The 14,766-nt window shown below is 36.9% G+C and overlaps 1 pseudogene; it reads left to right on the forward strand.

Moving 5' to 3' along the window:
• Positions 1 to 302: 302 nt before the first annotated feature.
• The window catches only part of LOC134303320 (zinc finger protein 850-like), a 53,774-nt pseudogene continuing 39,310 nt past the window's right edge, over positions 303 to 14,766 (forward strand).

The raw sequence follows: 14,766 nt of genomic DNA on the forward strand, positions 1-14,766 counted from the left end.
CACTGACTGACGCTCCTCGTACTCATGCACTGACTGACGCTCCTCGTACACATGCACTGACTGACGCTCCTCGTACACATGCAGTGACTGACGCTCCTCGTACACATGCAGTGACTGACGCTCCTCGTACACATGCAGTGACCGACGCTCCTCATACTCATGCTGGTGCTTTTGCTTTAGGTGCTGAAATAAATTTGATGTTTTGCCACCTTTTGTCGTCACAGTATTTTTGCACGTTTCACAAATTACAGTCATTTGTTTGGAGTCTGACCTTCTGTATCCGAAACACTTCCACACTAGTGATGTAGCTCCCCTTGTAGGGACTAGTTCATCCTCAGTGCTTACTCCGGTTCTACTCTCTGCATTGGTTATAACTTTACCGGTATTATCGTGAACGATATTATATCGCCCACCCCTAATCAGATCTCAGTTTAACATTTACTAACAATCTTTATTATTTATAATGTTACAAATGTATTTTATTATTTATAATGTTATAAATATATTTTATTATTTATAATGTTATAAATGGGTTTTATTATTTATAATGTTATGAATGTAGTTTATTATTTATAACGTTATAAATGTGTTTTATTATTTATAATGTTATAAATGTATTTTATTATTTATAATGTTATAAATGTATTTTATTATTTATAATGTTATAAATGTAGTTTATTATTTATAATGTTATGAATGTGTTTTATTATTTATAATGTTATAAATGTATTTTATTATTTATAATGTTATAAATGTAGTTTATTATTTATGATGTTATAAATGTATTTTATTATTTATAATGTTATAAATTTATTTTATTATTTATAATGTTATAAATGTATTTTATTATTTATAATGTTATAAATGTAGTTTATTATTTATAATGTTATAAATGTAGTTTATTATTTATGATGTTATAAATGTATTTTATTATTTATAATGTTATAAATGTAGTTTATTATTTATAATGTTATAAATGTATTTTATTATTTATAATGTTATAAATGTATTTTATTATTTATAATGTTATAAATGTATTTTATTATTTATAATGTTATAAATTTATTTTATTATTTATAATGTTATAAATGTATTTTATTATTTATAATGTTATAAATGTATTTTATTATTTATAATGTTATAAATGTAGTTTATTATTTATGATGTTATAAATGTATTTTATTATTTATAATGTTATAAATTTATTTTATTATTTATAATGTTATAAATGTATTTATTATTTATAATGTTATAAATGTATTTTATTATTTATAATGTTATAAATGTATTTTATTATTTATAATGTTATAAATGTAGTTTATTATTTATAATGTTATAAATGTATTTTATTATTTATAATGTTATAAATGTATTTTATTATTTATAATGTTATAAATGTAGTTTATTATTTATAATGTTATAAATGTATTTTATTATTTATAATGTTATAAATGTATTTTATTATTTATAATGTTATAAATGTGTTTGATTATTTATAATGTTATAAATGTATTTTATTATTTTCTGCTTCAGAACTGAACAAGGATTTCTCCTGCTCCTCGTGTCCACGTTCCTCTACAACCCAAAATCACCTCCACAATCACATCAAGAGCTGCAACCATGATAAATATGATGATGCGCTGGTGAAGATTAAGACTGAACAGGAGGATCTGACGCCCACCAGAAGCTCCAGTAATCAGCAAACGTCCTCTGGTACTGTCAGCATTAACACCTCTCTTAGTCCCACACAGAAAGAAGGAAACGTCTGCTCAGTTTGTGGGAGGAGCTTCAGGTTCCAGAGTGCCCTCAAGATACACCAGCGCATTCACACTGGAGAGAAACCATATCAGTGCTCACAGTGTGGGAAGAGCTTTAAGTCCCGGAATGAACTCAAAATACACCAGCGCATTCACACTGGAGAGAAACCGTATCAGTGCTCACAGTGTGAGAAGAGCTTTACCCGAAAGAGTTATCTAAAAGAACACCAGCGCATTCACACTGGAGAGAAACCATATCAGTGCTCACAGTGTGGGAAGAGCTTTAAGTCCCGGAATGAACTCAAAATACACCAGCGCATTCACACTGGAGAGAAACTGTTTCAGTGCTCACAGTGTGGGAAGAGTTTTAATTACCAGAATGCTCTCAAAATACACCAGCGCATTCACACTGGAGAGAAACTGTTTCAGTGCTCACAGTGTGGGAAGAGTTTTAATTACCAGAATGCTCTCAAAATACACCAGCGCATTCACACTGGAGAGAAACCCTATCAGTGCTCACAGTGTGGGAAGAGTTTTAGTCAACAGAGTCATCTCAATGAACACCAGCGCATTCACACTGGACAGAAACTGTATCAGTGCTCACAGTGTGGGAAGAGTTTTAATTACCAGAATGCTCTCAAAATACACCAGCGCATTCACACTGGAGAGAAACCATATCAGTGCTCAAAGTGTGGGAAGAGTTTTAATTACCAGAATGCTCTCAAAATACACCAGCGCATTCACACTGGAGAGAAACCATATCATTGCTCACAGTGTGAGAAGAGTTTTAGTCAAATGAGTAATCTCAATGAACACCAGCGCATTCACACTGGACAGAAACCGTATCAGTGCTCACATTGTGGGAGGAGTTTTAATTGTCAGAGTAATCTGAAAAAACACCAGCAATTTCACACTGGAGAGAAACCATATCTGTGCTCACAGTGTGGGAAGAGTTTCTATCGCCAGAGTCATCTTAAAAGACACCAGCGCATTCACACTGGAGAGAAACCGTATCAGTGCTCACAGTGTGAGAAGAGTTTTAATTGTCAGAGTCATCTCAAAACACACCAGCGCATTCACACTGGAGAGAAACCGTATCAGTGCTCACAGTGTGGGAGCAGTTTTAATTGTCGGAGTCATCTCAAAACGCACCAGCGCATTCACACTGGAGAGAAACCGTATCAGTGCTCACAGTGTGGGAAGAGTTTTAATCAACAGGGTGATCTCAAAAAACACCAGCGCATTCACACTGGAGGTAAACCATATCAGTGCTCACAGTGTGAAAAGAGTTTTAATCAACAGAGTGTTCTCAACAAACACCAGCACATTCACATTTTACAGAAATGATTCTCAGTGTGGGAGCTGCTTTGCTTATTCATCAGCATTTAGACACAAGTGTGACACATCAGATTGTACCAAACAAGCTAAAATATATAAAATATAAATCCTCCCTGAGTGAGTGAGCGAGTGAGTGTTGGGGAGAAAAGGTTAGCAATTAATGAATTATACTGTGTAATTAATAGCTAATAATCAATTACAGGGCACCACCGTCAGTTTTTAGGGAAATTACCAGGAAATCCAGATTTATAACGGATCAGTTAAGTTTGTTAGGTCGATTATTCCTCTCACTCAGGGAATCAAACTCACAGTGCTAAATTCTGAATCATTAAAATATTTATTGAACCCTAAAACATAACACATACAATTACATAATAATTAAGTTAACTTAATACATTAATGAGTAAATAATAATAATAAAAGTATAAATATTTAGGTAAAACTATTACTGATGTAAGTGAATGCTATCAGTTAATAGTGGAAGTAAATTGAACAAAAAGGTATTAAAAATAAACACCTCACCCTTGAGCACATGAGGCGTGTAGCTGATGAAGGAAGATCTTGCAGGAAGAGGCCTGTAGTTGAATCACCTCGTCTGTTGGTTCTTTTCTCTGGCCCTGTTCAGTGGAGAAATGGACTTTCTGTACCTGCAACACTTTACTCAGGTGCCTCGATCCAATGAAGTGTGAGTATGTTTGGTTTGAGGGGAGTAAATCATCTTTGGTCTTTGAAAGTCCAGATTTGGGATTCCAGAGTGAAGGATGTTTGATTTGCATAGGTTACCTAAGAGCGTTTGTGCTGTAGTTTAAGATAGGAAAGCCTACTTGCACGGTCTGGGTGATCCTGACCTGCTTAAATAAACAGTTTTTACATGTTGACACAGATGTTACTAATATAACACATATACATTTATATAACACATGTTCATGGTTAGGCTTCTATAACTGTTTCAGTTTGGTACAATCTGATGTCTTCATGTACTTCAGCAGTTGCTCCAGTCTGGGCAAATATCCACTTATTTACTTAATAGATCTTGCAGTGTGTTTGCATCAGTGGAAGGGTCGGTGTTTGGGCAGCACACAAACTATTCTACTGTGATATTTTGAATGAACATTGTGCTCATGTTATCTTTGATGACTGAAACTACTGTATAATTAATATTTGGGGAATATTTTGTGTGAAGTTTGTATTCTTAATTATTTTTATCTTTATGCAGTAATGCAGTGCTGTGAAAAAGTATTTACCTTATTTACCTTACTAGTATTTTCTCTGTTTTTGCATTTGTTACACTTTTATGTATCAGACCACAAAACAAATTTTAATAATAAAGACCAAATAAACAAAAAATGTTTTTAAACTATGGATTTATTTATTGAAATAAAAATTATGTGTGTGGCCCTATTAACATTTTCCTCAGTATGTTGGTACATTGGTAAAAAACTACTTCGTATTGCTAATATAACAATATTTACTATTAGCATTGATCGCTAACTGAAATTCTGTATACAGCTACATCGAGAATATCAACATTTACCTCAGATATGTTGGTACATTGGTAAAAAAAACTTCTTCATATTGCTAATATAACAGTAATTACTATTAGCATTGATTGCTAACTGATTTTCTGTATAGATCTACATCAAGAATATCAACATTTACCTCAGGTATGTTGGTACATTGGTAAAAAAAAAAAAAAAAACTACTACATATTGCTAATATAACAATAATTATTGTTAGCATTGTTTGCTAACTGAATTTCTGAATACAGCTACATTGAGAATATTAACATTTACCTTAGAGGATGGAACCGCCAGGCAGGATGAGAAAAAGGCCAAAGAGGAGGTTTATGGATGTAGTGAGGGAGAACATGCAGGTTGTTGGTGTGATCGAGGAGAATGTTCAGGACAAGATGGAGATGAACCAGAACCAGCATATTGTGTATTTATTATAATTATTATTGCAAGAACCACCACAGATGATGTTGGTAAATCTGGTTTTTTGGAGCAATTAAACTTATTTTGCATTTGCTTGATGTTTTAATGTCAAACAGTTTTCTCCATAAAACTTCCTCACACACTTCTAACAACTAAGTGCAGAAATAACATTCATAGAATCTGTGTCAGCCATGTTTCAGCAGCTTCTAACTCATGACACCTGTTTTTGGTGGTTCACCCAGACCAGATATTCCTTCAGCATAAAGTAAACAGAGACCACTGTTTTATGTACCTTATAATGGTAAATTATTTATTTATTATTTATCACAGGGAAAGACGCTTTAGGCACTCCGCTTTGCGTCGTGCCAAAACAACCTTCCCCGTGATAAAATCGCAGTAAAGCACGGTCTCTCGTGGCTTATTGCTTTATTAACCCTCTACAGCACAGTGTTGCCCTCTTACAAACAATCTAATAAAGTTTGAGATTTACCGTCAAGCATCATTTTAAGGTGGGACTGACACATGGTCACAGGAGAAGAAAAACAAGATTTTTTGCTTCATTAATCTTATTTAAAATAACTTGGACTGTAAATAAAAAATATGTGCACGTGTATGAAGGTGTAAAGAAGTCTTCTGTCGGGTTTTATGAAGTTTATTTTATTTTGCATGTTTAGAAATTCGTTTTTTCTTTTTGATGCCTCAGGGCAACGTTGTGCATTAATGGGCTGACTATGTTTTAGGATGTTATAATGTATTATCAGATGTATTTGTGTTAGGGATGTCACAGATCAGGATCGGGGCCGATCAAGGCATTTTTAACTGATCGGAAATCGGCTTTACTAATGCCGATCATAACCCGATGTTTTGTTTTACATCAGCATGTCCGCTGTGATCACTCCGGTTTACAAAACAATAACTTTTAATCCGAGTATGAAAACTTCAGGACCAGAACATACATCTTTTACGAGTTTACGTGTTACAAGACTGAACGACATCTCAGTATCAAGCACTCTGACTGGCTTAGTTATGTAACCGAGCGTCGTAGCGATGCACTCGCTTAATAAAGAAATAAATGCACAGTATATTCACAAATTGTCAGGAGCATTTAACACTTTATTAACTTATTCTGTTCCGAATAGCAGACAGCCAGAGCCGAGCACGCTATCCCATGCACTATGGAAGCCCCAAAGGGTCAAAACACACTCCCTTTGCGTAGACCCGTCCATCAAACCATTGTCACAATACAAGCACTTTAAGAACTGGCTTTCCTTCATAACAAAAGAGTGACTTTCCATTTTATTTTGGTATTCAGGTTTTACTGTAATGCTGTTAAGTAACTTATTTGTTTTTTTATATTCAAGTTAAGCTGCTACACCACTTGTGAGTGGAGATTTTTGTTCATGTTTAGTGTATCACTGTATTAAACAGAATTATGTTCTTTGAATATAAAGTTCAAAGTGAAACTGTAATGATCTCACTTCATTTTTACTACAATGCTGCACTAGGTTTGTTTACTTTTATTTTGTAAAAGAACATTAAGCAATAGCTTGGATGCAGGCAATTTTTTTCCTACAGCACTGCAGAGGTATTCAGTTGTTAAACATGTACACTGGATTAATTTGAATAACTGTAATGTACTTGAAGTGTGCACTGTGTTATCTAGTTCTTATCTAGACAATATCTAGAAAATACAAGTATCGGTTTGAGAATCGGTATCGGATCGGGATCGGGAACAAAAAAACATGATCGGGACATCCCTAATTTGTGTACAGTATCAGCTCCAAATTCAAATGTGTTTTCTTCTCCTTTAAATTTACTTTTTTCATGCTTTTTGATAGAAAATGGACATAAGGGTGTTTTATGGAAGACAGGAACAGGATCGCCATGTTAGGCCAATACCATCTGAAAGTGAAGACAGTGAGATAGACAGCAATGACAATGAAGAGGAGTGGAGTGTAGAAAAAGGTTTAAGCAAAAATTAAATTTCATTTTAAACAGCAGACAACATACACAAAAAAGTAGTTGAGGAATTTTGGAGCAACATCAAGCTGTGACAATAATTGTTTTATTAATGTGTTTTTGTTGGCATTGGAAAAATACTCAAGACACCAGTGAGGATGACAGTAGTTCTTCCTAAATCCCTTGAACAGTATTAGGAGAAGAGGGGGTAGCAGGGCCCCACAGCACCCTAACCAACATATCAGACTGGACAACATCTCACACTGGCAATAATGTGTGACAAGAAGGGAAGATGCAGGGTTCCTGGGTTCACAAGAATGCCCAAAGTTATGTGCACAAAGTGTAACGTGCCACACCACAGCAGAGAAGAACTGCTTTTTATAGTTTCATGAGTGAAATCTTAGTGCATGACACAACACACTACATAATACAAACCTATATCCATGTACAAAAACAATACACGCTTCTAGTGCTTTTTTCTCTCCTTTTTAATTGTTTGTTCACATATTATAAAAGATTTTCTGATTTTGTACTGCTCTCTGAGTAGTTAATTATGATCTGTTTATTCATCATTTTCTCTGAGAATCTGTACCATGTCCCAAAATTAACCTAAACCTTTTCATGTACCACCAAAATGCGTGCAGTAGAGGGTTAACAGATTACAAAAGGTATAAGAAAGAAAGAAAACTAAACATGACATTAGAGAAACTGCTTGGAAGAACGTCTAGGACTGACTGTAGTCCTCTCTAAAGCTAGCTGAGAGATACAGGGCTAATGGAGGTTTATTACTGCTAAGCTGCTGTTCAACTCCAGTCCAGTTGGTGGCGCTGGTGCGTCTTAAGTTTTACCAACCACCATTAAACATCCTCAGAAGAACAAGAAGCTGCTGCGTTTGTACTGTAGAGCCTCATCTGTAAGTAAAATATGTCTTTAATTATAACCCTTATATTTAATTATAACTACATTCTAATTAATAATAAAACTAGAGTTCATAATAAAACATCACTGTGAGGATTTGAGGAGCTTTAACTCCAGTTTCATTTAAACACACAGACTGCTAGCTGTTGTGCTAACTGTTAGCATCACACATGATTCAGTACTGATGAACCGATTCATTTGAACCGATCCAGCAAAATTAATCTTTTGAGCGGATCTGATTGAGTTTCATTAAATTTAACATTCATCGTATTTTTAACTTTTTTTACAGGTGAAGTTTGTTTATAGTTGAACTTTGTTTATAGTTGAACTTTGTTTATAGTTGAACTTTGTTTATAGGTGAACTTTGTTTATAGTTGAACTTTGTTTATAGGTGAACTTTGTTTATAGTTGAACTTTGTTTATAGTTGAACTTTGTTTATAGGTGAACTTTGTTTATAGTTGAACTTTGTTTATAGGTGAACTTTGTTTATAGTTGAACTTTGTTTACAGTTGAACTTTGTTTATAGGTGAACTTTGTTTATAGTTGAACTGTTTATAGTTGAACTTTGTTTATAGGTGAACTTTGTTTATAGTTGAACTTTGTTTATAGTTGAACTTTGTTTATAGTTGAACTTTGTTTATAGGTGAACTTTGTTTATAGTTGAACTTTGTTTATAGTTGAACTTTGTTTATAGTTGAACTTTGTTTACAGTTGAACTTTGTTTATAGTTGAACTTTGTTTATAGTTGAACTTTGTTTATAGGTGAACTTTGTTTATAGTTGAACTTTGTTTATAGTTGAACTTTGTTTATAGTTGAACTTTGTTTATAGTTGAACTTTGTTTATAGGTGAACTTTGTTTATAGTTGAACTTTGTTTATAGTTGAACTTTGTTTATAGGTGAACTTTGTTTATAGTTGAACTTTGTTTATAGTTGAACTTTGTTTATAGGTTAACTTTGTTTATAGTTGAACTTTGTTTATAGTTGAACTTTGTTTATAGTTGAACTTTGTTTATAGTTGAACTTTGTTTATAGGTGAACTTTGTTTATAGTTGAACTTTGTTTATAGGTGAACTTTGTTTATAGGTGAACTTTGTTTATAGTTGAACTTTGTTTATAGGTGAACTTTGTTTATAGTTGAACTTTGTTTATAGGTGAACTTTGTTTATAGTTGAACTTTGTTTACAGTTGAACTTTGTTTATAGGTGAACTTTGTTTGTAGTTGAACTTTGTTTACAGTTGAACTTTGTTTATAGGTGAACTTTGTTTATAGTTGAACTTTGTTTATAGGTGAACTTTGTTTATAGTTGAACTTTGTTTATAGTTGAACTTTGTTTATAGGTTAACTTTGTTTATAGGTGAACTTTGTTTATAGGTGAACTTTGTTTATAGGGTTGAACTTTGTTTATAGGTGAACTTTGTTTACAGTTGAACTTTGTTTATAGGTGAACTTTGTTTATAGTTGAACTTTGTTTACAGGTGAACTTTGTTTACAGGTGAACTTTGTTTACAGGAGGTTTGTACAGTTTTATAATCACAGTCAGGTGAAAAGTGTAAGCGAGCGTTACTGTAATTGTGTACTAGCTTGATGAAGAGAGAAATAAAGTGTTGATGTACAAATGATGGGGAGCCTCATACTTTAATGACTTATTCCAGAAAGATAGTTCACGTGTGGGGAGTTTCGCTCTTCCATTCATCATGGAATCCCCAAAAGGGACAAAACACAATCAACACAGAACTCTCACTGCGGTCACAGCGCCATCTACACTAAACGTTTTACAGTACAGTATGGTACAGTACAGTGTGGTACAATATAGTATGGTACAGTACAGTGTGGTACAGTACAGTGTGGTACAGTACAGTGAGGTACAATACAGTATGGTACAGTACAGTATGGTACAGTACAGTGAGGTACAGTACAGTGTGGTACAGTACAGTACAGTGAGGTACAGTAGTGTGGTACAGTACAGTGAGGTACAGTAGTGTGGTACAGTACAGTATGGTACAGTACAGTGTTGCACAGTACAGTGTGGTACAGTACAGTGAGGTACAGTAGTGTGGTACACTACAGTATGGTACAGTACAGTGTGGTACAGTACAGTGAGGTACAGTATGGTACAGTACAGTGTGGTACAGTACAGTGAGGTACAGTACAGTATGGTACAGTACAGTGAGGTACAGTAGTGTGGTACAGTACAGTATGGTACAGTACAGTGTTGCACAGTACAGTGTGGTACAGTACAGTGAGGTACAGTAGTGTGGTACACTACAGTATGGTACAGTACAGTGTGGTACAGTACAGTGAGGTACAGTATGGTACAGTACAGTGTGGTACAGTACAGTGAGGTACAGTACAGTATGGTACAGTACAGTGAGGTACAGTAGTTTGGTACAGTACAGTATGGTACAGTACAGTACAGTGTGGTACAGTACAGTGTGACACAGTACAGTGTGGTACAGTTTGGTACAGTACAGTATGGTACAGTACAGTGAGGTACAGTATGGTACAGTACAGTGTGGTACAGTACAGTGTGGTACAGTACAGTGAGGTACAGTATGGTACAGTACAGTGTGGTACAGTACAGTGTGGTACAGTATGTTACAGTACAGAGTGGTACAGTACAGTGTGGTACAGTACAGTTTGGTACAGTACAGTGAGGTACAGTATGGTACAGTACAGTGTGGTACAGTACAGTGTGGTACAGTATGGTACAGTACAGTGTGGTACAGTATGGTACAGTACAGTATGGTACAGTACAGTGTGGTACAGTACAGTATGGTACAGTACAGTGTGGTACAGTACAGTGAGGTACAGTATGGTACAGTACAGTGTGGTACAGTACAGTGTGGTACAGTATGGTACAGTACAGTATGGTACAGTACAGTATGGTACAGTACAGTGTGGTACAGTATGGTACAGTACAGTGTGGTACAGTATGGCACAGTACAGTATGGTACAGTACAGTGTGGTACAGTATGGTACAGTACAGTGTGGTACAGTATGGTACAGTACAGTGTGGTACAGTACAGTGTGGTACAGAGTGGTACAGTACAGAGTGGTACAGTACAGTATGGTACAGTACAGTATGGTACAGTACAGTGTGGTACAGTGTGGTACAGTACAGTGTGGTACAGTACAGTTTGGTACAGTACAGTATGGTACAGTAAGGTACAGTACAGTTTGGTACAGTACAGTAAGGTATAGTACAGTTTGGTACAGTACAGTAAGGTACAGTACAGTGTGGTACAGTATGGTACAGTACAGTGTGGTACAGTACAGTATGGTACAGTACAGTATGGTACAGTACAGTGTGGTACAGTATGGTACAGCACAGTGTGGTACATTACAGTATGGTACAGTACAGTATGGTACAGTACAGTGTGGTACAGTACAGTATGGTACACTACAGTATGGTACATTACAGTATGGTACAGTACAGTATGGTACACTACAGTATGGTACAGTACAGTGTGGTACAGTACAGTGAGGTACAGTATGGTACAGTACAGTGTGGTACAGTACAGTGTGGTACAGTATGGTACAGTACAGTATGGTACAGTACAGTATGGTACAGTACAGTGTGGTACAGTATGGTACAGTACAGTGTGGTACAGTATGGTACAGTACAGTATGGTACAGTACAGTGTGGTACAGTATGGTACAGTACAGTGTGGTACAGTATGGTACAGTACAGTGTGGTACAGTACAGTGTGGTACAGAGTGGTACAGTACAGAGTGGTACAGTACAGTGTGGTACAGTATGGTACAGTACAGTGTGGTACAGTACAGTGTGGTACAGAGTGGTACAGTACAGAGTGGTACAGTACAGTATGGTACAGTACAGTATGGTACAGTACAGTGTGGTACAGTATGGTACAGTACAGTGTGGTACAGTACAGTTTGGTACAGTACAGTATGGTACAGTAAGGTACAGTACAGTTTGGTACAGTACAGTTTGGTACAGTACAGTGTGGTACAGTATGGTACAGTACAGTGTGGTACAGTACAGTATGGTACAGTACAGTGTGGTACAGTACAGTGTGGTACATTACAGTGTGGTACAGTACAGTATGGTACAGTACAGTATGGTACAGCACAGTGTGATACAGTACAGTATGGTACAGTACAGTATGGTACAGTACAGTATGGTACAGTATGGTACAGTACGGTGTGGTACAGTACAGTATGGTACAGTACAGTGGGGTACAGTACAGTATGGTACAGTACAGTATGGTACAGCACAATGTGGTACATTACAGTATGGTACAGTACAGTGTGGTACAGTATGGTACAGCACAGTGTGGTACATTACAGTATGGTACAGTACAGTATGGTACACTACAGTATGGTACAGTACAGTATGGTATGGTACAGTATGGTACAGTACAGTATGGTACAGTACAGTGTGGTACAGTATGGTACAGCACAGTGTGGTACATTACAGTATGGTACAGTACAGTATGGTACACTACAGTATGGTACATTACAGTATGGTACAGTACAGTATGGTACAGTACAGTATGGTACAGTACAGTATGGTACACTACAGTATGGTACAGTACAGTATGGTACAGTACAGTGTGGTACAGTACAGTATGGTACAGTACAGTATGGTACACTACAGTATGGTACATTACAGTATGGTACATTACAGTATGGTACACTACAGTATGGTACAGTACAGTATGGTACACTACAGTATGGTACAGTACAGTACAGTATGGTACAGTACAGTGTGGTACAGTATGGTACAGTACAGTGTGGTACACTACAGTATGGTACACTACAGTATGGTACAGTACAGTGTGGTACAGTACAGTGTGGTACAGTACAGTATGGTACAGTACAGTGTGGTACAGTGCAGCGTGGTACAGTACAGTGAGGTACAGTACAGTATGGTACAGTACAGTGAGGTACAGTGCAGCGTGGTACAGTACAGTGAGGTACAGTACAGTATGGTACAGTACAGTGAGGTACAGTACAGTATGGTACAGTACAGTGAGGTACAGTGCAGCGTGGTACAGTACAGTGAGGTACAGTACAGTATGGTACAGTACAGTAGGGTACAGTACAGTATGGTACACTACAGTATGGTACACTACAGTGTGGTACAGTACAGTATGGTACACTACAGTATGGTACAGTACAGTATGGTACACTACAGTATGGTACACTACAGTGTGGTACAGTACAGTATGGTACACTACAGTATGGTACACTACAGTATGGTACACTACAGTGTGGTTAGTATTGGAGTCACTAATCAGTAGAAATAATAAGAGAAAGTGGATAGTGGGATTAGAACCTGTACTGTACCGTACTGTCCTAGTGCTGATACACTCCAGTCTGGATTTAAGTTTTTTTCTAACTAGGATTTATTTGTGATTGGAAAATCAAACCCACAACCTTCAGTTTCCTCCAGTTGTTGAGTTTCTTCTTCTCATATTGATGAATTTCAGATGAAGGATCCATAATCCCTGTGGTCATCTCTGAGGAACATCTCACCCCAGAGAACCAACAGTGTGGAGGTTTCCAGATGAAGCCTGTGAAGAAGGAAGAACCTGAAGATAAAGATGAACTCAGTAAGACTATATTTAGAATATTTTTGTGATCTAGTGTTTAGATTGTAGACTCGTATATAATTACAGAGTAATGCACGGTGAATAAAAGTGGCTGAATAATTGGGTAATGAATGAGAATAAATAAAGTCGAGTATATAAGCAGATATATTCAATATTTATCTTGTGAAGATGGCGCCGCGAGTGGCAGCCTCGGCACAGTGCTCTCTAGTACTTTCCTTGTTTTTGTCTATTGTTTGTGTTTTTTGTAACCCAAACCCGATCAGTTACACTTAAGACAGTTCACTTCAAATGGTTTTTCACCCATTTTTACTGATTCTGTGAGTTTTATTGGAGATCCTTGTTGGTGGAGCAGCGGCTCTGTTGGGAACACGGAGGAGACGCAGGAGAGGGACGAGCGCCGGCAGAGATGTGAAGCTCCGACAGCGGGGATTTCGCACCACGCTCCCATCGATTCATCTCGCGAACCTCCGCTCTCTGCCTAACAAAATGGACGAGATGCTTCTACTTAACGGGATAAACAAAAACTTTACACGCTCCGCAGCACTTTGCTTCACTGAAACCTGGCTGAGTGATTCCGTACCGGACAGCGCACTGCAACTGCCGGGCTTTCATATACATCGCGCGGATCGCGTAACGGAGCTCACCAGGAAATCGTCAAGTCAAGTCAAGTCAACTTTATTTATATAGCGCTTTTTACAATATACATTGTCTCAAAGCAACTTTACAAAATCCAGGACCAACAGATACAAAAACCCCTGTTGAGCAAGCCGAGGGCGACTGTGGCAAGGAAAAACTCCCTGAAAATTACAGGAAGAAACCTTGAGACGAACCAGACTCAACAGGGCCCGTCCTTCTTGGGTGGCCTGGAGGATACTTTAAATAAATACACGATTTACACAAATCATACAAACACAGAATTGAATGATCTAATCGTCAGGTCCGGACAACATCTCTCCCTCCTGTCTCAAAGCCTGCGCTGACCAACTGGCTCCAATTTTTACACGTATCTTCAACAGATCCCTGGAACTGTCTGTTGTTCCCTCCTGTTTCAAACGCTCCACCATCATCCCGATCCCCAAGAAACCCTCCATAACTGGACTGAATGACTACAGACTGGTAGCATTGACATCAGTAGTCATGAAGTCATTTGAACGATTGGTGCTAGCCCATCTGAAGGAAACCACTGGACACCTACTGGACCCACTGCAGTTTGCATATAGGGCTAACAGGTCAGTGGATGATGCAATCAACATGGGCCTTCACTACGTCCTGAAACA

Source organism: Trichomycterus rosablanca, chromosome 2 (assembly GCF_030014385.1).
Source record: "Trichomycterus rosablanca isolate fTriRos1 chromosome 2, fTriRos1.hap1, whole genome shotgun sequence".
Classification (NCBI taxonomy): domain Eukaryota; kingdom Metazoa; phylum Chordata; class Actinopteri; order Siluriformes; family Trichomycteridae; genus Trichomycterus; species Trichomycterus rosablanca.